Source organism: Macaca mulatta, chromosome 1 (assembly GCF_049350105.2).
Source record: "Macaca mulatta isolate MMU2019108-1 chromosome 1, T2T-MMU8v2.0, whole genome shotgun sequence".
Classification (NCBI taxonomy): Eukaryota; Metazoa; Chordata; class Mammalia; order Primates; family Cercopithecidae; genus Macaca; species Macaca mulatta.
The window spans coordinates 114,808,613-114,835,445 of NC_133406.1; the positions used below are offsets into that span (position 1 = coordinate 114,808,613).

Consider the following 26,833-nt stretch of genomic DNA (forward strand, 5'->3'; position numbering starts at 1 on the left):
AAAAACTACTTCATTTAAAAATGAGCAAAATTCCATGACACTAGTATTGGCAATGATTTTTTTTTGATATGACACCAAAATCACACAATAATGTGGAGCTGTCAGCTCCATAAATGCTATTGTCCCTGAAGACCTTAGAGGGAGGCAACATACGGAGGTAGAAGGTGATATTTGTCTTAGTTTAACCAAAAGTTTTTAGTTTTAGTTTTTAACAAAATGTTTTTTTTTAAATTTAAAATTTAAAACAGAAGAAAGCTTATAGAATAATGATGTAAAGAAAAAAACATTTGTGTTCAGCTATACAATGTGTTTATGCTTTAAGCTAAGGGTTATTAAGAGAGTCAAAAAGTTTAACAATGTAAAAGTCTATAAAAGTAAAAAGTTACAGTACGCTAAGGTTAATTTTTATTGGAGAAAGAAATTTTTTTATAAATTTAGTGTAACTCAAGTGTATAGTGTTTATACACTCTACAGTAGTATACAGTAATGTCCTAGGCCTTCCCATTCACTCACCACTAACTGACTGACACACCTAGAGCAACTTCTAGTCCTACATGCTCTATTCATGGTAAATGCCCTATACAAGTATACCTTTTTTAACTTTTATGGCATATTTTTACTGTACCTTCTTTAAGTTTAGATACATTCAGATGCACACTTACCATTGTGTTAGTTGCCTACAGTAGTCAGTATAGTAACATGCTGTACAGGTTTGTAGCCTAGGAGCAATAGTCTATACCATATAGTCTAGTTGTTTAGTAAGCTATGCCATCTAGATTTGTGTAAGTACACTCTCTGATGTTTGCCTAAGGGTGCATTTTTCACAACATATCCCCCATTGTCAAGCAACACGATCGTGTACTTTACTATACGGCCTAGCAATTCCACTCCCAAGCGAAATAACTTATGTCTACATTGAAGATTTTTACATGAATGTTTATAGCAGCTTTAATAATAGCCCCAAACTTGAAACAATCCAAATGTCCACCAACAGATGAGTGGATAAACAAATTGTGGTATGGCTATACACTGGAATTCTATTCAGCAAGGAAAAAAAACAATATAACTACTGATACATATAATATAGATGAATCTCAAAAACATGTTGCTCAAAAGAAGCCATCCACAAAACAGTACATATTTATGATTCCATTTATATGAAACTTACTAAAAACAAACCTAATCTATAAAAATAGAAAGCAGATCAGTGGTTGACTAGGGCTGGGAGTAGAACTTGTGAACTGGCTGGAAGAGTCACAAAGGAACACTAGCGTGATGGAATAAATATATATGTAGCTTATAATCGTTGTTACATATATACTTCTGTCAAAACTTACATAATCATATATATTTTATTATATGGAAATTATATCTCAATAAAGTTGATTGTTTAAAGGCTTTCTGCGCAACTTGACACACGATTTTTTTTTGTTTTTTGGTTTTTGGTTTTTTGGGTTTTTTTTGAGACAGTCTCACTCTGTTGCCCAGGCTGGAGTGCAGTGGCACAATCTCAGCTCACTGCAACCTCCATCTCCTGGGTGCAAGTGACTCTCCTGCCTCAGTCTCCTGGGATTACAGGCATGCAGCACCACACCCAGTTAATTTTTGTATTTTTAGTAGGCAGGGTTTCACCATGTTGGCCAGGCTGGTCTCAAACTCCTGACCTCAGGTGACCTGCCCACGTAGGCCTCCCAAAGTGCTGGCATTATGTGAGCCACCGAGATAAAGAAGGAGAGGAGTTTCATCTCATCAGATATCAAAATATATAACAAAGTTATATTATTTAAAACAGTGCAGAATTGTTGTAGAACAGATATACAGTGCAATGTGACTCCAGAAACAGATCCATGCATACTTGATATACAAGAGCAGTGGTTTTGCCTATCACTGGACAAAGGCAACTCTTTCAATAAATGGTGCCAAGGTAATGAATTTTCCATAGGAAAAAAATTATCTCTATTTCACACCATTTTACAAAAATCACTTCCAAGTAAATAAAAACCTAACTGTGATAAGCCAAACTTCTAAAAATTTTTAAAGAAAATATAGGAGAATATCTTTATGACTTCAAAATAAGTGCAGATTCTTTAAACAAGAAATACACAAACCACCAAGGAAAGACTCATGACTTTTACTATAATTAAATTCCAAATGTCTATAAATCCAAAGACACTCTCAAAAAGTAAAAGGGACAAAGCACAGAGTTGAAGAACATTTTTCAAATGCCTATAAACAACAAATGATTAACAGCCACATTATATAAATAACATAAAAATTAAAAATTTAAAAAAAAACAGCAAAACTTATAAAAAGAAAATTCACCAAAGGTAATCTGAATGGCAAAGTGACATTTTTAAAACAATGCTCAGGGAAATAGATAATTAAAACACAATGAAATTCATTTCATACCCATCGGATCAGGAAAAAACTAAAGTCTGGCAATATCCAGTGTTGAGGACACTGAGCAGCAAAAGTCTAAATTGATGACTAATTAAGAGGAAATCTGGCAACCACAGACAAGAGTCTGTAACAGCAAAATGTTACAAACAACCTAAAAGTTCAATAGAAGAATAGATAAATTATAATATACCCATACACTAAAATGCTATACAGCAGTTAAAATTCATGAGCTACAGGTATGTATATATCAACATGGACAAATTCCAAAAGTGTAATGCTAAGTGAAAAGGTTGTAAAACAAGTATACATGTTATGATACCATTTATATAGTTTTACAATATATATAACAATACCATATATTGTTTGTGGTTAATACATATTTGGTAAATGTAAAAATCTTTATGTAAATGGTAAACAGCAAATTCAGAACAGTGTGTACCTCTGGAAGGAAGGAAGAAAATGGGACTGAGACCGAATAAACAATACCAAAAGTTTTCTTAAGCAAGATGGTATTCATTATATTATTCACTGACTTGTAAATCTACACTTACTGGTAAATCTTAAATTATTTTGTAAGAAAAAGGATAACACAAAGAATAATGTCAGAATGCCCATCAAGGACCGCTCAAGGGAGAGTGTTCTGACAAGCTAGTCCACTGGTGTATCTGGTCCAGCATGTCCTAGTTTTTTAAATAAACGTCTCACCACGTGAGTGCCTAATGATACTCATCAGCTGAACCACACAACAAACCCTCTGCCATCTCTGCCATAGACTTCAAACTCACCAAGGGGCCTTCTAGAAAATTTGGCTTTCCATAGTTTTCCCAAAAGGAGAAAGCATTCATCAGCAAGATTAATACAAACACCCAGTGTTTCTGATAATGCATTTCTGACTGTAAATTAATAAAATGGCACTCTGGTTTTTATACTTCAGTCCCTGATGAGTTCAGTTACAATGAAACAGCTTTCCTGAGTCTGACCAACTCTGGGACACTGATATGAGTGCGTTTCTGGGCATATAAGGATGAGAACCAAACCCTGACCCTTTTTCTGGGCAACACCCCAACCTTATTCTTTGCCTTCCAAGGTAAGGGGCAAGAAAATTTTTCTAATAAGAGAAAGCAAAGAAATTCTCAATAAATGCTTAGTTATATAATTAAGCCAAGTTTTTCACAATGTTTCTCTTTTCCTTATTATGACTCTAGAACCTAAAGAACCATAATGTTACAGCTAAAAGAAGAAAAGAGAAAGAGGTGGGCTGTTTCACGCAGGATCTTACAGAATCTCAATACCTCATCCCGAGTTGGATCTTGTTTTTGTTAGTTTTTTTCTGTACACTCAAATGTGATCAAGCTCTGGGAGACAGATTAATTCTAAGCAAAGTCTTAAGGGTTCAATTTATTTATTTATTTATTAACTACAAGCTATAAATGTATTCAGAACAAGAATCAGCTGTTTAACATGGGGTATTCCCTGTCATTGGATAGATTCATTCGAGAGGTATCAGGTTATTAGATGAGCTTCAGAGCAAAAGAGTTTTATTCTCCAAGGTTGTGCTATGGTAATCTGATGATTAAAAAATTTTCTCCTGAAAGGGATAGAAAAATACAAAAGTAGCATTGTTATTGAACATCTTATGAGCTGGGAACATTACATTATGTGCTATATGCTTGACATATACTTATTATTTAATTTCATTCTCATAGAAACCCTGTGGTTATAAATGTTATTTTATTGAAGAGCAAACTGAGACTTTAAAAGGTCAAGTAACTTGCTTATATTAGTAAAGTCAGGTTTTACATCTAAATCTGTCTAACTCCAAAACATATGTGTTTGCTGACATAACACTGTCTTCTGCTTCAGTAATATTTCTCTCTAAACAACTACAGTCAAACAACTAGGACTGGTGCAATCCACTCTTCTGGACACTGCTGGAGACACACCAACTACTACTCATCCTCGGACTCCCCCTTTCCTGCTTCAATGTAACCATACTTAATGTCTTGGGAGAGACTTGAAGAACACCCTGCTCATTAGCAGTACTTAAAATTTCCAAGGGTGGATTCCTGCTGCAGATAACTCATCTCTTCACATTTTATTTCATCATATTTAATAGTTCTCATTAGTTTCAGTTCCAGAGGGTGGCATTTTCTGACTTGACCTCCATAATGCATGCCTTGTTTTGAAGGTCACCAGGGACTAATAAACAATCACACACAGTCTGGTACCCTTTGAAAGATAAATATCTGATACCCAATTCCTTCAATAGCCTGTCTCGGCCCTGTTCCTCTACTCCTCCTGTTCTCTCAGACTCCCTGACTCTGTGTGCTCTACGCTAGAAACAAAGGGTTCCTGAGCATCACCACCCACCTTGGTTTGTCCTTACCTACAAATTCTTGCCAGAACACTCCAGATATTGAAGACTTAAAATTGTGACAAATCAGCCATGCAATATTCATAGACTTCACAAGCAAAGAAGTGAACTCCATGTGAAAGATATTGAGGAAATAGTGTGCTTATGGACCAAAGAGTATATGTCTTTGGCTGAAGCATGTAGGAAAACCAGTATCAGGAACTGCAGCTGGGAAAGCAAGTTGGAGGCAGGCTGTAAAGGGCTTTAAATAGAATCACATAAAGGAGGTGGAGTGAAGGACACTGATAAAGATGAATCAAAGTTGGAGGAGAAGCAGAGAAAATGGTGTTCCAGAAGCCAAAGGAAGGGATTTCATTAAGTAATGGAAGATAAAATGCATTTTATAAAGTTATTGTAAATACTCTCCTCCCAAATAGCATATTGGCAGAAGAGTAGATAATACAGATCAATATAACAATAAACAGCTCAGAAACAGATCCTAATATGTATATTTTTTAATTAATTTGTGAACTGTCTGCTACATAGTTAATATAACATAGTGAACTTAGAAAAGTGTCTGGTCCACAGTAATCATCTAATAAATACTAGTGGCTATCTTTATTACTACTTGTTGTTGTTATAATTATTATTAAATATCAGTGTGAGAAGATTCTTTAAAAAGTTTGGTAGTAAAGAGGAAATGGGAGAGTAGGCAAGGAAGAAGGAAAAATCCTTTAAGGAAGAACTTAAAATACATGCTGGAAACACAGGTAGCACTCAATAAAAATTTACTGAATGTGAATAATAGTTATAAGCCAAGTGGAAGGAGATTTATATAAAGAATCTATTGATACAGAGAAAGGAATCATTGTTGGATCAAGGACCTAGAAGGAACAACAGAAATGGAATCAAATATACACACAGAAAAATCAGTCTTGGAAAGGAAAAGAATACCTCATATAGTCTTGAGACAAAAAGGAGATTAAAATTCAGCAAAAATATAATTACCTCTGTGTTTCTAAAAGAGGTTCCTAGGATGAGCTACATCAGACTATGGTAATTATTTAAAAAGCAAACTCGTGGCCTCTATCCCAGATCAACTAAATCCAAATTTCTAGTAGATGGGACCTAGGAATCTGTATGTTAGTTGTCCATGACCCAGTTGATTCCTTTTGGAAGAATCAAAGTTAGGAGAATTCACATCTGTTGGCCCCTGTGGAGAAAACAAAACTGACTCCTTGCCCAACCACCATTATGATTAAGCATATAAAGTATCACCATTGGAGAAGAAAAACGAAAATCTTTACAACCTTGAGATAAGCTAAAAATAAGTAAGAAGATTCTACCTAGTCTTCCAAATCAATGAAGCTTTGAGCCCTTTCCTATAAATTGCTAACTCTCTAATGTAAACAACTTCATCCCTGACTTTTGCAACACTGACACCTACATGTATGATAATGATATGGAGGAAATTTTTGTATCCACATGAATAACTGTAATCTTGGTAGCCTAGTGATTTCTTTCCTTGAAATATCTACTGTGTCATTTAGCCAAGAAAACATTTTTCTCAAGACTGGACTCCTCATTCTTTATGAATCACGTCCCAATGTTAACAAAGAAGGAAGTAAAGTGATCTACTAAAAGGAGGATGGGGAGGGAGTGAAGCAGGAAGCTTGGAAAGATTTGAAATGAGAAAAGTCTGAAAAATCCAGCTGAGGGGTCTGGTAAAAGGAACCACTAGGGATGATGAAAGGGATTGCCAGGCAACAATCAGAGCGTGGGCAAGGTTAATATAATAAATGTGTAGAAATAAGCTAAGGCACCATGTATGTGATATTTGCCATCTAACAGCCTGGCAGAAGAAGCAAAAAATAAATAAATAAATAAGTAAATAAATAAATAAATAAATAAATAACAAAACAAAACATGGAATTAGGTTAATCCCAGGTTTGAGACTGGCAGGACAGGTACAAAGAAAAATTCAAAGGTCCAAGGACACATAATGGTTCGTAGAGAAGGTTATAGGTATGGGAGGAAAAACTAGAAACCCTTACAGCAGGGGTCCCCAATCCCTGGGCTGCGGACTAGTACTAGTCTGTGGCCTGTTAGTAATCAGGCCTCACAGCAGTAGATGAGTGGCAGCCCACCGTGCATTACCACCTGAACTTTGCCTCCTGTCAGATCAGCAGCTGCATTAGATTCTCATAGGAGCACAAACCCTATTGTGAACTGCACCAGGAGGGATCTAGGTTGTGTATGCTTTATGAGAATCTAATGCCTGATAATCTGAGATGGAACAGTTTCATCCCTAAACCATCCCATCCCCACTGTCCTCCCATCCACGGAATAATTGACTTCCATGAAACCAGTCACTGGTGCCAAAAAGGTTGGGGATTGCTGCCTCACAGGCCCCCTCCTTGGCCCAAACTATATGTGTGTGAAGGGAGGGATAATTTTATAGCCAAATTTCCCTTAGGCAAGACCTTACACTCTCGACTCCACTGTTGTAGGAAAGATGGGCCTTGTTAGTAGCAGCAACTTTTCAGGTAAAATAGAACTAACGATATGGAATATACTAGAGCTATGTACCAATGTCTCATTACTTACCCCTTTTTTACCTTCACAATAACTCTTTGATGCAGAGATCCTTACACTTCTCCTCAGTATGCAAACTGAGGTTCTTACAAGTATAAATCCAAGGACACACAGCTCACCTATGATGTAGTTCAGATTTGAACTCAAGTGTGACTGACTATGAACTCATTCTCAATCTACTAGCCCACAGTGACTTCACCACAACAGATAGGCTCCACTTCATAGAAAAAGGAAAACAGCATCATCAAAGGAAAACCAGATTTCTAGTAGAGCAAGGGGTGGCAGGGAGTAAGGATATAGGGATATTTCTTGGCAACAAAACCAAAGAGAATGAAACATAATGTAGGATAATTAGCAGTGAGAGCACAGCAAATAAAAGGCAATAAGTAGCTGTAAATACTATATCTGAAGGCATGTGTGCATGGGGAGTAGTGGAGGCGAAGGTAAGAGCCAAGTGGAGAAGGAAGTGAGAGGAAGAAAATGAATTTAGCCCACTCACCATCATTATCTCTGACATCTCTCAAAGGAAGTAGAGTGGGAAACAAAGGAGATTAAAGCAAGTGTGTCTAAATAGGAAGATTCATCATGCCTGGCAGGAGGAGGTCACTGTTACTGCAACCTTTAACCCAATCCTTTTCTCTTCTGCCCACTTTGGGGAGTGGCCTGGGTGACTTGGTTTGTTCTTTTTTGAGATGCTTCCCAATTGCTGACAATAATCACAATGCATTATAACATGATTTAGGCCCACAATTTCAAAAGTGTGATGATGGAATCCTAGATAGATATTAAAGAAGGCAGGAAGGGGAATGGCACACTGAAAAAAAATAGAGACAGGATAAGGAACAGGTTTATTTGAAAAGTGCATACCCTGTCTACCAGCAGTTCTACTCCTACTCATATACCTCAGAGGAGTTTGCATGCAGACATACTTCATTTTGTTGTGCTCCACTTTATCGTGCTTCACAGACTATGTGTTTTACAAATTGAAGGTTTCAGGCAACCCTGTCTGGCAAGTCTGTCAGCACCATTTTTCCAACAGCATGTGCTCACTTCATGTTTCTGTGTCACATTGTGGTAATTCTCACAATATTTCAAACTTTGTCACTATTATATCTGCTATGGTGATCTGTAATAAGTGATCTTTGCTGTTACACTTGTTGAGGTTGAGGGCACCACAAACCTTTCCTATATGAAATAGAGAGTTTAATCAATAAACGAGGGTTCTCACTGCTCCAGTGATCAGCTGCTCCCCCTTCTTTCTCCCTCTAGTCAGGCCTATCTATTCCCTAAGATACAATATTGAAATTATGCCAATTAATAACCAGACAATGGCTTCTAAGTGTTCCAGTGAATGGAAGAGTCACATGTCTCTCACTTTATTTATTTATTTATTATTCATTCATTCATTCATTCATTCATTTGAGGCAGAGTATCACCCTATTGCCCACGATAGAGTGCAGTGGCAAGATCTCAGCTCACTGCAACCTCTGCTTTCTGGGTTCAAGTGATTCTCATGCCTCAGCCTCCCAAGTAGCTGGTATTACAGGTACACACCACCATGCACTTCTAATTTTTAAATTTTTTTGTAGAAATGGGGTATCATGGGGGGTGGAGCAAGATGGCCGAATAGGAACAGCTCCAGTCTCCAACTCCCAGCGTGAGCGACACAGAAGACCGGTGATTTCTGCATTTTCAACTGAGGTACTGGGTTCATCTCACTAGGGAGTGCTGGACAATCGGTGCTGGTCAGCTGCTGCAGCCCGACCAGTGAGAGCTGAAGCAGGGCGAGGCATCGCCTCACCTGGGAAGTGCAAGGAGAAAGGGAATCCCTTTTCCTAGCCAGGGGAACTGAGACACACAACACCTGGAAAATCGGGTAACTCCCACCCCAATACTGCGCTTTAAGCAAACAGGCACACCAGGAGATTATATCCCACACCTGGCCAGGAGGGTCCCACGCCCACGGAGCCTCCCTCATTGCTAGCACAGCAGTCTGCGATCTCGCGGCAAGGCAGCAGCAAGGCTGGGGGAGGGGCGCCCGCCATTGCTGAGGCTTAAGTAGGTAAACAAAGCCGCTGGGAAGCTCGAACAGGGTGGAGCTCACAGCAGCTCAAGGAAACCTGCCTGTCTCTGTAGACTCCACCTCTGGGGACAGGGCACAGTAAACAACAACAAAAGCAGCAGAAACCTCTGCAGACGAAAACAACTCTGTCTGACAGCTTTGAAGAGAGCAGTGGATCTCCCAACACCGAGGTTGAGATCTGAGAAGGGACAGACTGCCTGCTCAAGTGGGTCCCTGACCCCTGAGTAGCCTAACTGGGAGACATCCCCCACTATGGGCAGTCTGACACCCCACACCTCACAGGGTGGAGTACACCCCTGAGAGGAAGCCTCCAAAGCAAGAGGTACACTCTTTTGTACCAAAAGCAGACAGGTACACTCGCTGTTCAGCAATATTCTATCTTCTGCAGCCTCTGCTGCTGACACCCAGGCAAACAGGGTCTGGAGTGGACCTCAAGCAATTTCCAACAGACCTACAGCTGAGGGTCCTGACTGTTAGAAGGAAAACTATCAAACAGGAAGGACACCTACACCAAAACCCCATCAGTACGTCACCATCATCATCAAGACCAGAGGCAGATAAAACCACAAAGATGGGGAAAAAGCAGGGCAGAAAAGCTGGAAATTCAAAAAATAAGAGCACATCTCCCCCGGCAAAGGAGTGCAGCTCATTGCCAGCAACGGATCAAAGCTTGACGGAGAATGACTTTGACGAGATGAGAAAAGAAGGCTTCAGTCCATCAAACTTCTCAGAGCTAAAGGAGGAATTACGTACCCAGCGCAAAGAAACTAAAAATCTTGAAAAAAAAGTGGAAGAATTGATGGCTACAGTAATTAATGCAGAGAAGGTCATAATGGAAATGAAAGAGATGAAAACCATGACATGAGAAATACGTGACAAATGCACAAGCTTCAGTAACTGACTCGATCAACTGGAAGAAAGAGTATCAGCGATTGAGGATCAAATGAACGAAATGAAGCGAGAAGAGAAACCAAAACAAAAAAGAAGAAAAAGAAATGAACAAAGCCTGCAAGAAGTATGGGATTATGTAAAAAGACCAAATCTACGTCTCATTGGGGTGCCTGAAAGTGAGGGGGAAAATGGAACCAAGTTGGAAAACACTCTTCAGGATATCATCCAGGAGAACTTCCCGAACCTAGTAGGGCAGCCCACATTCAAATCCAGGAAATACAGAGAACGCCACAAAGATACTCCTCGAGAAGAGCAACTCCAAGACACATAATTGTCAGATTCACCAAAGTTGAAATGAAAGAAAAAATCTTAAGGGCAGCCAGAGAGAAAGGTCGGGTTACACACAAAGGGAAGCCCATTAGACTAACAGCAGATCTCTTGGCAGAAACTCTACAAGCCAGAAGAGAGTGGGGGCCAATATTCAACATTCTTAAAGAAAAGAATTTTAAACCCAGAATTGCATATCCAGCCAAACTAAGTTTCATAAGTCAAGGAGAAATAAAATCCTTTACAGATAAGCACATGCTTAGAGATTTTGTCACCACTAGGCCTGCCTTACAAGAGACCCTGAAGGAAGCACTAAACATGGAAAGGAACAACCGGTACCAGCCATTGCAAAAACATGCCAAAATGTAAAGACCATTTAGGCTAGGAAGAAACTGCATCAACTAACGAGCAAAATAACCAGTTAATATCATAATGGCAGGATCAAGTTCACACATAACAATATTAACCTTAAATGTAAATGGACTAAATGCTCCAATTAAAAGACACAGACTGGCAAACTGGATAAAGAGTCAAGACCCATCAGTCTGCTGTATTCAGGAGACCCATCTCACATGCAGAGACATACATAGGCTCAAAATAAAGGGATGGAGGAAGATTTACCAAGCAAATGGAGAACAAAAAAAAGCAGGGGTTGTAATACTAGTCTCTGATAAAACAGACTTTAAACCATCAGAGATCAAAAGAGACAAAGAAGGCCATTACATAATGGTAAAAGGATCAATTCAACAGGAAGAGCTAACTATCCTAAATATATATGCACCCAATACAGGAGCACCCAGATTCATAAAGCAAGTCCTTAGAGACTTACAAAGAGACTTAGACTCCCATACAATAATAATGGGAGACTTCAACACCCCACTGTCAACATTAGACAGATCAACGAGACAGAAAGTTAACAAGGATATCCAGGAATTGAACTCATCTCTGCAGCAAGCAGAACTAATAGACATCTATAGAACTCTCCACCCCAAATCAACAGAATATACATTCTTCTCAGCACCACATCGCACTTATTCCAAAATTGACCACATAATTGGAAGTAAAGCACTCCTCAGCAAATGTACAAGAACAGAAATTATAACAAACTGTCTCTCAGACCACAGTGCAATTAAACTAGAACTCAGGACTAAGAAACTCAATCAAAACCGCTCAACTACATGGAAACTGAACAACCTGCTCCTGAATGACTACTGGGTACATAACGAAATGAAGGCAGAAATAAAGATGTTCTTTGAAACCAATGAGAACAAAGATACAACATACCAGACTCTCTGGGACACATTTAAAGCAGTGTGTAGAGGGAAGTTTATAGCAGTAAATGCCCACAAGAGAAAACAGGAAAGATCTAAAATTGACACTCTAACATCACAATTAAAAGAACTAGAGAAGCAAGAGCAAACGCATTCAAAAGCTAGCAGAAGGCAAGAAATAACTAAGATCAGAGCAGAACTGAAGGAGATAGAGACACAAAAAACCCTCCAAAAAACCAATGAATCCAGGAGTTGGTTTTTTGAAAAGATCAACAAAATTGACAGACCGCTAGCAAGACTAATAAAGAAGAAAAGAGAGAAGAATCAAATCGACGCAATAAAAAATGATAAAGGGGATATCACCACCGACCCCACAGAAATACAAACTATCATCAGAGAATACTATAAACACCTCTACGCAAATAAACTAGAAAATCTAGAAGAAATGGATAATTTCCTGGACACTTACACTCTTCCAAGGCTAAACCAGGAAGAAGTTGAATTCCTGAATAGATCAATAGCAGGCTCTGAAATTGAGGCAATAATTAATAGCCTACCAACCAAAAAAAGTCCAGGACCAGATGGATTCACAGCTGAATTCTACCAGAGGTACAAGGAGGAGCTGGTACCATTCCTTCTGAAACTATTCCAATCAATACAAAAAGAGGGAATCCTCCCTAACTCATTTTATGAGGCCAACATCATCCTGATACCAAAGCCTGGCAGAGACACAACAAAAAAAGAGAATTTTAAACCAATATCTCTGATGAACATCGATGCAAAAATCCTCAATAAAATACTGGCAAACCAGATCCAGCAGCACATCAAAAAACTTATCCACCATGATCAAGTGGGCTTCATCCCTGGGATGCAAGGCTGGTTCAACATTCGCAAATCAATAAACATAATCCAGCATATAAACAGAACCAAAGACAAGAACCACATGATTATCTCAATAGATGCGGAAAAGGCTTTTGACAAAATTCAACAGCCCTTCATGCTAAAAACGCTCAATAAATTCGGTATTGATGGAACGTACCCCAAAATAATAAGAGCTATTTATGACAAACCCACAGCCAATATCATACTGAATGGGCAAAAACTGGAAAAATTCCCTTTGAAAACTGGCACGAGACAGGGATGCCCTCTCTCACCACTCCTATTCAACATAGTGTTGGAAGTTCTGGCTAGGGCAATCAGGCAAGAGAAAGAAATCAAGGGTATTCAGTTAGGAAAAGAAGAAGTCAAATTGTCCCTCTTTGCAGATGACATGATTGTATATTTAGAAAACCCCATTGTCTCAGCCCAAAATCTCCTTAAGCTGATAAGCAACTTCAGCAAAGTCTCAGGATACAAAATTAATGTGCAAAAATCACAAGCATTCGTATACACCAGTAACAGACAAACAGAGAGCCAAATCATGAATGAACTTCCATTCACAATTGCTTCGCATTCGTATACACCAGTAACAGACAAACAGAGAGCCAAATCAGGAATGAACTTCCATTCACAATTGCTTCAAAGAGAATAAAATACCTAGGAATCCAACTTACAAGGGATGTAAAGGACCTCTTCAAGGAGAACTACAAACCACTGCTCAGTGAAATCAAAGAGGACACAAACAAATGGAAGAACATACCATGCTCATGGATAGGAAGAATCAATATCGTGAAAATGGCCATACTGCCCAAGGTTATTTATAGATTCAATGCCATCCCCATCAAGCTACCAATGAGTTTCTTCACAGAATTGAAAAAAACTGCTTTAAAGTTTATATGGAACCAAAAAAGAGCCCGCATCTCCAAGACAATCCTAAGTCAAAAGAACAAAGCTGGAGGCATCACGCTACCTGACTTCAAACTATACTACAAGGCTACAGTAACCAAAACAGCATGGTACTGGTACCAAAACAGAGATATAGACCAATGGAACAGAACAGAGTCCTCAGAAATAATACCACACATCTACAGCCATCTGATCTTTGACAAACCTGAGAGAAACAAGAAATGGGGAAAGGATTCCCTATTTAATAAATGGTGCTGGGAAAATTGGCTAGCCATAAGTAGGTAGCTGAAACTGGATCCTTTCCTTACTCCTTATACGAAAATTAATTCAAGATGGATTAGAGACTTAAATGTTAGACCTAATACCATAAAAACCCTAGAGGAAAACCTAGGTAGTACCATTCAGGACATAGGCATGGGCAAGGACTTCATGTCTAAAACACCAAAAGCAATGGCAATAAAAGCCAAAATTGACAAATGGGATCTCATTAAACTAAAGAGCTTCTGCACAGCAAAAGAAACTACCATCAGAGTGAACAGGCAACCTACAGAATGGGAGAAAATTTTTGCAATCTACTCATCAGACAAAGGGCTAATATCCAGAACCTACAAAGAACTCAAACAAATTTACAAGAAAAAAACAAACAGCCCCATCAAAAAGTGGGCAAAGGATATGAACAGACATTTCTCAAAAGAAGACATTCATACAGCCAACAGACACATGAAAAAATGCTCATCATCACTGACCATCAGAGAAATGCAAATCAAAACCACAATGAGATACCATCTCACACCAGTTAGAATGGCGATCATTAAAAAGTCAGGAAACAACAGGTGCTGGAGAGGATGTGGAGAAATAGGAACACTTTTATACTGTTGGTGGGATTGTAAACTAGTTCAACCATTATGGAAAACAGTATGGCGATTCCTTAAGGATCTAGAACTAGATGTACCATATGACCCAGCCATCCCATTACTGGGTATATACCCAAAGGATTATAAATCATGCTGCTATAAAGACACATGCACACGTATGTTTATTGCGGCACTATTCACAATAGCAAAGACTTGGAATCAACCCAAATGTCCATCAGTGACAGACTGGATTAAGAAAATGTGGCACATATACACCATGGAATACTATGCAGCCATAAAAAAGGATGAGTTTGTGTCCTTTGTAGGGACATGGATGCAGCTGGAAACCATCATTCTTAGCAAACTATCACAAGAACAGAAAACCAAACACTGCATGTTCTCACTCATAGGTGGGAACTGAACAATGAGATCACTTGGACTCGGGAAGGGGAACATCACACACCGGGGCCTATCATGGGGAGGGGGGAGGGGAGAGGGGGGAGGGATTGCATTGGGAGTTATAGTTGATGGGTGCTGACGAGTTGATGGGTGCAGCACAGCAACATGGCACAAGTATACACATGTAACAAACCTGCACGTTATGCACATGTACCCTAGAACTTAAAGTATAATAACAATAAAAAATAAATAAAATTAAAAAAAAGAAATTAAAACAGAAATTTTTAAAAAAATTTATTACTCATCTAAACTAATAAATAACCCATCATATGTAAACATAAATAACACTTTTAATGAAAAGCAGCTATTTTCCAAGACAAAAGTGGCACTGTTTATCATTTTTTTGATGTCTCTTTAATGTCTGCTTTATTAGAAGACAGTGGTATTCTCCTATCTGCTTCTATATACAGTCTGTGATGATGACGTATATCACGTAACTGCTAGACAATTCCACTGTACTCTTGTGGAAAACAAGAATGAAAAAGGCAAATACGGTGAAACCCCGTCTCTACTAAAAATACAAAAAATTAGCCAGCCATAGTGGCGGGCGCCTGTAGTCCCAGCTGCTCGGGAGGCTGAAGCAGGAGAATGGCGTGAACCCGGGAGGCGGAGCTTGCAGGCGGAGATCACGCCACTGCACTCCAGTCTGGGCAACGGAGGGAGACTCCATCTCAAAAAAAGAAAAGAAAAGAAAAGAAAAAGGCAAATAATATCTTAGTACTATTATGAAAACAGTTTTGACCATGAGGACACCCTAAAAGGGTTTCAGGGACTCCCAGGGTACCTGAATGACATCTGAAGAACTGCAGGCCTAGTAAAAGAAGAAATTATTAATAATGAGAATTTTACAAAATTGGAGTAGATCATGAGATACATTCTAAGTTCTTGGAGAAATTAAAGAAAGGCTGAATTACCTAATTTTTCCAAAATTTCGTGTTTTAGGAAAGGAGTATAATAAACCACTCTTCCTTCTAAACAAAAAAAAAAAGAAATGGGGTATCATTATGTTACCTAGGCTAGTCTCGAACTCCTGGCTTCAAGTGATCCACCCATCTTGGCCTCCCAAAGTGCTGGGATTACAGGCATGAGTCACCAAGTACAGCCGCATGTCTCTCACTTTAAATAAAAAATCAGAGTTGGGCATGGTGGCTCACACCTGTAATCCCAGCACTTTGGAAGGCCAAGGCAGTTGGATCATCTGAGGTCAGGAGTTCAAGACAAGCCTAATCAATATGGCGAAACCCTGTCTCTACTAAAAATACAAAAATTAGCCAGGCATGGTGGTGGGTGCCTGTAGTCCCAGCTACTCGGGAGGCTGACACAGGTGAATTGTTTGAACCCAGGAGGCAGAGGTTGCAGTGAGCTGAGATCATGCCACTGCACACCAGCCTGGGCGACAGAGCAAGACTCCGTCTCATAAATAAATAAATAAATAAATAAATAAATAAATAAATAGAATTTATTAAACTTAATGAGAAAAGCATGTCAAAAGCAGAGAGAGACCAAAAGCTAGGTCTTTTGTGCCAGTTAGCCAAGTTTGTGAATGCAAATGAAAAATTCTTAAAGAAAATTAAAAGTGCTACTCCTGTGAACACATGAATGATAAGAAAGTAAAACAGCTTTACCACTGACTTGGAGAAAATTTTAGTGATCTAGCTAGATCAAACCTGCCATACAATTATCTTAAACCAAAGCCTAATCTAGAGTAAGGCCCTAACTCTTCAATTCTATGAAGCTGAGAGAGGTAAGGAAGCTACAGAAGAAAAGTTTGAAGCTAGCAGAGGTTGGTTCATGAGGTTTCAGGAAATAAGCCATCTCCAGAATAAAAAGTGCAGGGTGATGCAGCACATGCTGATAGAGAAGTTGCAGCAAGTTATCCAGTAGATCTGGCTAAGATAACTGATGAAGGCAGCTACATTGAACAACAGATTTTCAATGTAGACAGCACAGCATTCTATCAGAAGAAGATGTCACCTAAGACTTTTATAGCTACAGAGATGTCAATTCTTTGGCTTCAAAACTTCAAAGGACAGGCTGACTCTCTTGTAAGGGACTAATGCAGTTGGTGACTTTAAGTTGAACCTGATGCTCATTTACCATTCTGAAAATCCCAGGGCCCTTAAAAATTATGCTAAATCTACTCTGCCTGTGCTCTATAAATGGAACAGCAAAGCCTGGATGATGGCACATCTGTTTACAGCATGGTTACTGACGATTTTAAGCCCACTGTTGAGACCTACTACTCAGAAAAAAAGAGATTCCTTTCAAAATATTACTGCTCATTGACAATGCACCTGGTCATCCAACAGCTCTGATAAAAATGTACGGGGATGTTGTTCCTGTGCCTACCAACATGACATCCATTCTGCAGGCCATGGATTAAGGGGTGATTTCAATTTTCAAGTCTTCTTATATAAGAAATACATTTTGGAAGATTATAGCTACCATAAATAGTGATTCCTCTGATGGATCTGAGTAAAGAAAATTGAAAATCTTCTGGAAAGGATTATCCATTCTAGATGTCATTAAGAACATCCATGATTCATGGAGAAGTCAAAATATCAACATTCACAGGGGTCTGAAAGAAGTTGATTCTAACCCTAATAGATTACTTTGAGAGATTCAAGACTTCAGTGGAGGAAGTAACTGCAGATGTGGTGGAAATAGCAAGAGAATTAGAATTAGAAGTAAAGCCTGACATGTTTACCTAGATAACAAACCTGCACAGCATGGACACATACCCCAGAACTTAAAAGTTGAATAAAAAACAATAAAAATAAATTAATTAAAAATTTAAAAAAAGAAGTAGAGCCTGAAGATGTGACTTAATTGCTACAATCTCATGATAAAACTTAAACAGATGAGAAGTTGGTTATGAATGAGCAAAGAAAGTGATTTCTTGAGATGGAATCTGCACCTGGTGAAGATGCTGTGAACACTGTTATGATACTCCATAAATTTAGTTGATAAAGCAGTGGCAGGGTATGAGAGGATCAACCAATTTTAAAAGAAATTATACTGTGGGTAAAACTGTATCAAACAGCACTGCATGTTAGAGAGAAATCTCTCGTGAAAGGCAGAGTCAGTCAACACAGCAAACTTCACTGTTGTCTTCTTTTAAGAAATTGCCACAGCCACCCTAACCTTCAGTAACTGCCACCCTAATCAGCCAGCAGCCATCAACATCAAGGCAAGACCCTTCACCAGCAAAAAGATGACAACTTGCTGAAGGTTCATTAGCATTTTTTAGCATTAAAGTATTTTCAATGAAGGAATGTATACTTTTTTAGACATAATGCTACTGAACACTCAATAGAGACTACTCTACAGTGTAAACATAACTTTTATATGCACTGGGAAACCAAACAATTCATGTAACTCACTTTATTGCAATATTCTCTTTAATGCAGTAGTCTGGAACCGAACTTGCAATATCTCCAAGGTTTATCTACATTTATGATAATAATATCTAATCGTTATATAAAACATACTATGCACTAAGCACTACTATGTATAACTCTCTCAATCACCCTAGGAGATAGATCATTCCATATCATCATTTTACTGATGAGGCACGGAGGTTAAGTAATTTGCTATGGTCACATAGCTACTACTGAAACCAAGCAATGTGACTCTAAGTTTTTGTTTGTAACCCAGGGCACCACATGTGGCTATGCAATTCATTCACTGTCCCAGTGGTGCCAAGAGGGAGCAAGTTGGCACAGAAATCCAATCCATGCCCCAGTTAATGATCTATGCATACCTAGTTCAAAGCTACATCCACCTGAGTACTTTTATCTTTGCCCTAGGCACTTTCTATTTGCCAAGCTGTGAGTTCAGAGGACTAGGTCCATAAAAAGAGGAAGTCTTTCTTATTCACACAAAGGTGCCATACAGTCCAGCTGTGGTGCTACCTTAGCCATGGCACTACACTGACCTATTTTGTTTGGGAAGACATTTGCAAGGGTGTTTAATACAGCATTGTTTGTAATAGTGAATTTGGGAAATGGATAAAGTATACTATATTCTTATATTGGAAAGCTACGGTGCACCTAGAAGAAAGTAACTATTATATATACACATAGATTTTAAAAACATAATAACTTTGAGTGGAAATCAAGTTGCAAACTATTAATATGTACAGTACATTACATAAACTTTTAAATGCAGTTACATATTTTATACATATATACGCAACACATTTATACATACACATCACACATATTTACCAAATTAATTATGGTGGTACTTCTGATAAGAAAAAAAAAAGATTAGAACTTGGGGGTGAGAAACACAGGAGACTTAAATTGACCTGCAATGTTTTATTCATTTTAATAAGACCTGAAGCAAATATGACAAAATGTTTACTACTATCAGTTCTAGATGGTAGCCATGCAATTAATCAAGATAAAAATTAAAAGATTATTTTTTAAGAACAGGTTTAGTGGGAACTTAAGAGTAGGAGAGCTAGAAGCCTATTCTCTGTGATCAATGAGTGACATTTCAGGGTTCACAGCTTCAGAGATGGAACAGTTATGGCTGATGACAAGGTCCAGGATGTGGTCATTTGAATGGCTGGCTGAGGTAGAGTGGAGGTAGAGATCAATGGAGTGTAAGAAATGATGGATCCAGATGCATCACCAACATGATTGTTGAAGTTTTCCAGAATGATGATAATAGCTAGGGTGGAAAGAAATAGACAGTTGCCAAAGCCCTCACTGAAGACTATGTGGTTATAGGGGAAGGAGATCAGTCAAGGAAAAAGTAAGGATGGAAAGAGGGTGGAATGTATGTGCATCAATGAAGGAGTGGTTATTGAAAGAAGCCACAGTGGTGAGCAACAAAATCATGCTGTGCGCACCTCTAGGCCACAACACAACAGCGGGAGAATGTGTAACCTGTACTTGGAACTACTGAAAAGTAGTATCATTCAGGAAAATTCTAGTTTCAGTTAAGGTGAGGAGGTAGTTACTTCAAAAATCCTACTGAAACTCTAACTTTGTAATTCATTGACCCAAAGCTATAGGTCCAATCAGAAAGGAGCAGTAGATTTTACCAATAAGCCAAAAGAACAAGATGGAGGAGGAGGATCATGAGGAGAAAGAGAGAGAGGAAGGAAGGAAGGAAGCAAGGAAGGAAGGAAGGAAGGAAGGAGAGACTAGAAAGAAAAAAGAAAGAGAGAGAAAGAACAAATGAATGAAAGAAAGAGAAACGAAAGAGAGGAAGAAAGAACAAATGAAAGAAAGAAAAAGAAAGAAAGAAGAAGAGGAGAAAGAGGAGGAGGAGAAGGAAGAGGAGGGAAAGAAGGAAGAGGAGGAAAAGAAAAAGAAGGAAGGAAGGAAGAAGGAGGAGGAGGAGGAGAAGGTGGAGGAGGAAAGGAAGAGGAGGGGGAGGAGGAGAAAAGGGAGAAAGGAGAGAGAGAGGGAAGGAGGAAGAAGGAAGGGAGAAGAGAGAAAAAGAAGAAGAAGGAGGAGGAAGAGGAAAGAAAGAAGAAAGAAGGAGAAAGAAGGAGAAGGAGGAGGAGAAGAAGGGGAAGAAGGAGGAAGAAGAAGGAAGAGGAGAAGAAAGAAGAAAAAAGAAAGAGAGGAAAGAGGGGGAAAGAAAGAAGGAAGGAAGAAAAGAAGGAAAAGAAAGAAGAAAGAAAAAGAGAGGGGGGAGGGGAGGGGAGGGGAAGGAAGGGGAGGAGAGGGGAGGGGAGGGGAAGGAAGGGGAGGGGAAGGGAGGAGAAGGGAAGGGAGGGGAGGGGAGGGAAGGGAAAGGGAAGGGAAAGGAAAAGAAAAGGGAAAAGAAAAGAAAAGTAGAGAAGAAAAAAAAGAAAAGAATGACAATGATGACTGGGGCCCTAATATATTGGAAATGAAACTGCCAACTGCACCAAAGAGGAGGGAATGCTGAAGGACATTATCACAAAGCTAAGGGCCAATCAGTAAAATCTTGGAAAACCAAATTGGCTCAGAAAGAGTGAAATGACTTAAGGGAGTAGATAAAGAAATTTCAGAATATTTTAAATGAAGAGATGGTTTTGGCTCTGGAAACAGGTCTGGGAAAGTATCAAGGAATAAATGTAAAGAGGGAACCACATAAGAGGAAACTTGAGGCTTAGAGTCCAAAATCGACCCATATTGAAGGGAAAAACCAGTATATCGAGACCTAAATCCTCTTAAAGATAGAATTTGAAAAATGACCTCTCTTAAAGATAGATCAGAATGGTGAAAAGGAAGACAAGCAAGAATCGAAGAAGGGAACAAGAATAATTAATAATTTCATATGTCCTCTCATGCCACTTTAGGGCTGAGAGAAACTCAGGGGTCTGAATTTCTGCAACAAGCAAGGCCAAACATGTGAAACCAAGTTTTCTCACTCCACAGCACTGAAGGGCCTCTACAGGGTTTGCAGTCATCTTGGTGACACTAAGAAAAGGAGACACGTGTCCTTTCAGTTCTGGGATTCCCATACATACAGTCAGGTTTGCAGTGTTTGTATTCACCACTCCTCACACTCAGTCTGGGGCAAGGGAAGAGCACAGGCCCAGCCCATACACTACATCCTACTCTACTTTTTCTCCAAACTCCACTCTTGTTTAGATGGTCTTTTTTCTATTCTGGGTAGGGGTGGAGTAAAAGGAAAAAAAATGTTCCCAATAGCATCTTCTTTCAAACTTTAATGTCTCCTACATGCACCTTGCCTTTTGAATTTAGAAGAGAAGAATGTTGATCTTTGTCCATGGACCCCCCCAGTTTGGACTAAGGGACCCTCAGAATAAACCTGTGCAAACCCTGGGGGGGGGGACTGGGTAAGACCTCATTCATACTTCACATATCTGGCCATGGTTGTTTTTGTAGCTCTAAAATAGTTCATTTGCATGTATTTACAAATTCAGCAAAATAAAATCAGTTTAAAGTATATAATAAATGACATCAAATCCATCTTTTCTCTGTTGATGGGGGTGAGGCAGTAAAAATACCAAGTGCCTGAAATGAGGCACAGGAACACAGGGATGAAATACCTTTTATGGTTAAACAGTCTGATAAAACCACCAAACCCTTCTGCCCTACCTCAACAAGACACACTCTTGAAGTGAAATGTCCCATTGTGTTTACAGAGAGGGAGAAACAGACAGTGAGGAAGGAGAGGATGGGAAAGTAGAGGAAGAAGGCTTTTTCTGCACTAACAACAATGATCAAAGGTTTGCCTGGCTTCACACTTGATTGCCTTCTGCCCCAAAAACAGGAAAAACAAGGTAGCAACAGAGTTCTTTTAGTTTTCTGTGCAGACCCACATATAGAAAACCAAGTAGTAATACTTCCTTAGTTGTGTCAAAGAATTTGTGTGCACATTCCAACGGAAATAATTCCACCTGGTACCTCCCTTTGGGGTGACTGTATCTCCCGCAGGAACTCAGTCCTCACTCAAAAAATCCCAAATTCCCTTCAATCCCGTACCCTCAATCACACCTTGCAAAGGTCATCCCTCAATGAAGTCTGGCCACCTGTTTCAGATCAGCAGCCCAAATAGCAATAGAGCCTATGCTGTTTCAATGGCCCACTAAATATTAATAGCTAATAATAGCTAATATAGCTAATAATAACATTTGATGAGCATTTACTATATGCTAGCACTGCTCCAAGAACTTCCCACATATTAATCCTCACAATAACTCTGTAAGTATTATTCTTACCCATATATTATAGATGAGAAAACTGAGAAACAGAGAAGTTAAGCAGCTTTCCCAAGGGTACACTGCTAGTAAGTGGCTGAGCCAGAATTTGAGCACAGGCAGCCTAACTCCAGGGACCATGTTCTTAACCATTACATGATTCTTCCCCTTGGAAGAGGACAGAACAGATAATATGATGGTTACATTTAGAAACATACAATTTACAATTTGCCCATGGCCCCGGCTCCCAATAACTTCTCATTCCTTTAGCCTCACTGTTCATGTTTGATGTTTCCTGTCTTCATATCTAAAATGCAACATGTGGCACTGTGTTAACTTGGCATAATAGAGTAAAAAAAACAAGGCTTCAGTGGGAATACAATCCTCATGTAAAGTTTAAGAATGGTCAGGACCTGTCCTCATGTCTTCATCAAAATTGACTCCAAGTATACAACTAAGCAGACCAAATGGTTTTAGCACTAACAGAATTCAAGCATTCAGAAGGCAGAATAGATCAAGTTTAGAGAAATAAACTTAGCTCAGGGCATTCATTTTTATTGAATAAAACAAATATTTTTAAAGCATTGAATGTATATCTGAAACTGTTCTACATTCTGGGCATTCCACAAGGAGGCAGAACAAGTCCTTGCCTTCTGGTAACATTCATTCTAGGGCACACTAGAAAAGACTGAAAAAGTAAATAAGGAACACAATGCTGTGACAAAATAACCAAGGGAACCTCTTTCATATGGGACATTCAGGGACAAAGCAAATTTGAGATGATCAAAGATAGGCAGGTAGATATACAAATCTTAATGACACGTTGTCGTTGTGCCTTCATTCCAGCTTCCCAAGAACCATAAAATATTTAAAAATAATTTATGATGTTGTAATGCAAACTTCTCAAGTTGATGCTCCAGGCTCTGCTCCAATCCAGCCCTGCCTATCTATCCTCTTCCCACCACCACTCCCAAACACATCCTCTCCATTCCACTTAGGGTAATCTCCTTACTGGCTCACAACATATCAAGTTCACCCCCAACCCTGTTCTCTCCCCTACGCCTATTAATTCTACCCATCCCTCAAGACCAGGTTCAAGTTCCACCTTCCTCGTTCTTACCGACTCAGGCTTACCGAACACCCTTCTCCTTTAAACAACTAGTTACCAGGCAATTAATTACCTAAAAAGTCTTCTGTCCTTTGCTGCTGTTTCACATATGCCATAACCCAGGACTTTTAACACAAGGCACCACAATATCCTTCCAGCAAGTGTAGGCATGAAGGGAAAGGGGTCTGGCACATGTCCAGAGTTCCCTGGGCCAGAGGTGAGGAGAACTGACTCAGGCTCAGAGAGGCAGCTCAAGGGGAGCAAGCACAGTGAACAAGGGGCACAACTCCCAAATAGGAGCGATGTAAAGTCTCCACTCAAGTGGAAAGATCTCAACAACTGCGAATACAAAAGACAAGGAGGCAGTTCTAGAGGGGAACTAAGGATCCAGATGGGATATCTAATTGAGGAGTGAAAAGTAGAGCATAAGCCCAGTCTCATAGACTAGTCCAACACAGGATAAAGGGAGTAGAGACTTATGACGGGAGGATAACTGTCAGCAAAAGGAATCTAGTGAAATTCTGGAACCTACAAACCAAGAATGGGTGACCAAGTTTAAGGACTTGACCTAATTCTAAGCTGTAGGTACAGATCATCAGTGGGCTTGTCTTGGGGGAAATGGGGAAAGTAGATGAAAAAGAGATGAAGGCCAAAATGGTTATGTATAGATTATTAGTCCCTTAGGGGCAGGAGACATGCTTCTATCCTCCACACCACTTAGCAAAATAAATATTTACTGATTATGTAAAAAAGAAAGATCACAGACAATTTGGTATTACCCAATGATGGGAAGTATGCCAAGATAACCTGAGTCATCATTTAAGCAAGTTATGTATTGTGAAGTCTCCATCACCCTAAAAACACCAAGTGGTAATGTGATCTGGTAAATGAACACCAGACTGGAAATGAGGACATGAAACCAGACCAGTTTTGTTAGAAACCTCTTATAAGACCCTAAACAAGTCACTTTACTTATCCGAACCTCAATTACCTCATATATAAAGGGGTAAATGTAATAACTCCAATTTTTTCATATCTAGAACACTCTTTCCGCCAGATCTCTGACTAATTTCCTCACATCTTTTGAATCTTTGCTCAATCTTGCCTTCCTAATGAAGCCTATTTAATACTAACCACTCTATTTCATACTGCAACCTGCCCATCCCACCAACCCTACCCACACACACAAACACTGGTCTACATTTTTTCTTTTTCATAACACTTCTAACATTTTACATAATTTATTATCTTTATTGTTGTATGCTAGAATGTAAGCTCTATGAAGGCAAAGATCTTTGTCTATTATATTCATTGATATACTTCACATCTCTGAACGGAAACTGGAACAGAGTAAACATCCAATAAATGTTTGTTGAATGAATACATGAATGAATATTTTAAAAGGCCAAAATCTTGTGAAAGACCAGAATAATAAATCATTTATATTCTCCCTGAGGCCAGGGTCTGCCTCCCACACCCTCAAGCATCCCTCTATTCCCTGGTACAGTGTACCACAGTGTGGAATAAGTGTTCAATACGTCCCTACTAAATTACTAATTAAATATGGGACCCAAAAACACAAACACAACCGTGTGCTCTGGGGCCACCTGCTGGCAACTCTACTTAGTAGCTACCTAAGCAACCAAACTGACAAGAATTTTCAGTGGTGAATGGAGTGGCAGGGAGTATCTCCTTTCAGCCAGTGCGGACAATCAGGCAACAGACGGAAACAGGAGGAAGGAGGCTAGGCTGGAAATCAGGCTGGAAATCAGACGTTTCCAAAACCTGCTGTGAAGGGCCATACACCCACTGTTTCCCAGAACTCACTTTCTACTTCAACAATAATAACGGTAAGTACCCTGTACTGTTTTCAGCACTTTCATGTATAGTCTCATTTAATCCTTACATTAATCCGCTGTACCATCTTGACTACCATTTTACAAATGACCAACGTTTCCTTTTGAAATAATTGCTTTATTTAAGTGAAGCAGTGAAGCAGTAAAACAGTGTAAACTACTATTAGTAAGAAAAATCAAGGCATGACATTTGGGGAGTACCAAAGCACCACGTGCGGCCCGAGTGTGACAGGCCTGGAGAGAACCAATGATGCCCCAAAGGGGCTGACCTACCAGCCCGCCCCTTAAGCCAAGCACAACCTCAGTCCGGGGTTCTGGATCCCAAAGTCCGCTGTTTCATTCGGATCACACCATAACAAGGAGGCAGCCCGCGCCCCTGCTAGCGAGCTCTGCGCCACGGGGACACGTGCCGGGGCCCTTACCCTCCCAGGGGCTCTTCTCGCCGGAGCCGCCGGTCTGGGGGCGCCGGACCCGGAAGTGCAGCCCCTCCGCCCGGAAGCAGCTTTTCCTACTTCCCTCTGCGCGACTGGAGGCGCGACGGGAGCCTGTGCTCACCAGTCTTTCGGCTGAGGCCAGAAGCCTGAGGCCGTATCTTTTGCTGTTTCCGAACGCACAGCCCCGAGCGGCCCGAGGGGATACGAAAGACCTACGCCGATGGCCCTTCCACACTGCCGCCCCGCGGCTCCCCCACCTCTACCAAGGGAGGCCTCTGATGTGAGATTCCTCCGTGTTCTGGCCGAGGTCCGCGACCGGGCCCAGCAGCTGCCTGGGGTAGCCCCAGTGATCCTGACAGAGAACTGGGCCTCGGCGCGCAGGATCTCGCTCTGGGCTCCAGAGCCCAAAGGCTCCTCGTATTGTCGGAGCTTTCCGCAGCCCCTCTAGGCGCTGGGCCCCTTTGGTGAGGTAATGCCTGGGGTTCCCTACTCCGTCCGGTGCCAGCGTCCGGCCTCTAAAAGATTTTATCAGCCTCCACCTTATCCCTTAAATAAGGACTTCAGGTGACCTGCAAGTGCGCCCCCTCCTGGCCCGTAGGGGGCCTCACTACCTTGGTTCACCCCAACAGCCTTAGCTACATAGTTTCCCAAATGGCGTAACAAGATCGTCTTTAAGTGCTACATGCACTTTTTAAGAATGTTTGAGTATTTATTCTTTGTTAAAAAATATTAAAACCAGCTCAACAAACTGGTTATCCCA

General features: G+C 39.9%; 1 long non-coding RNA gene across 2 annotated transcripts; it reads right to left on the reverse strand.

Moving 5' to 3' along the window:
* Nucleotides 1-3,785: 3,785 nt before the first annotated feature.
* On the reverse strand, nucleotides 3,786-26,615 carry LOC144338427 (uncharacterized). Of its 2 annotated transcripts, XR_013412511.1 has the most exons (4): nucleotides 25,940-26,615; nucleotides 7,361-7,565; nucleotides 4,787-4,981; nucleotides 3,786-3,988 (listed from the first exon to the last, which is right to left on the reverse strand). It is a non-coding gene; the product is annotated as an uncharacterized LOC144338427 (long non-coding RNA). The 2 variants fall into 2 exon arrangements; XR_013412510.1 differs by lacking the exon at nucleotides 7,361-7,565 and having other exon boundaries at nucleotides 25,913-26,615.
* Between the last annotated feature and the right edge of the window lie 218 nt (nucleotides 26,616-26,833).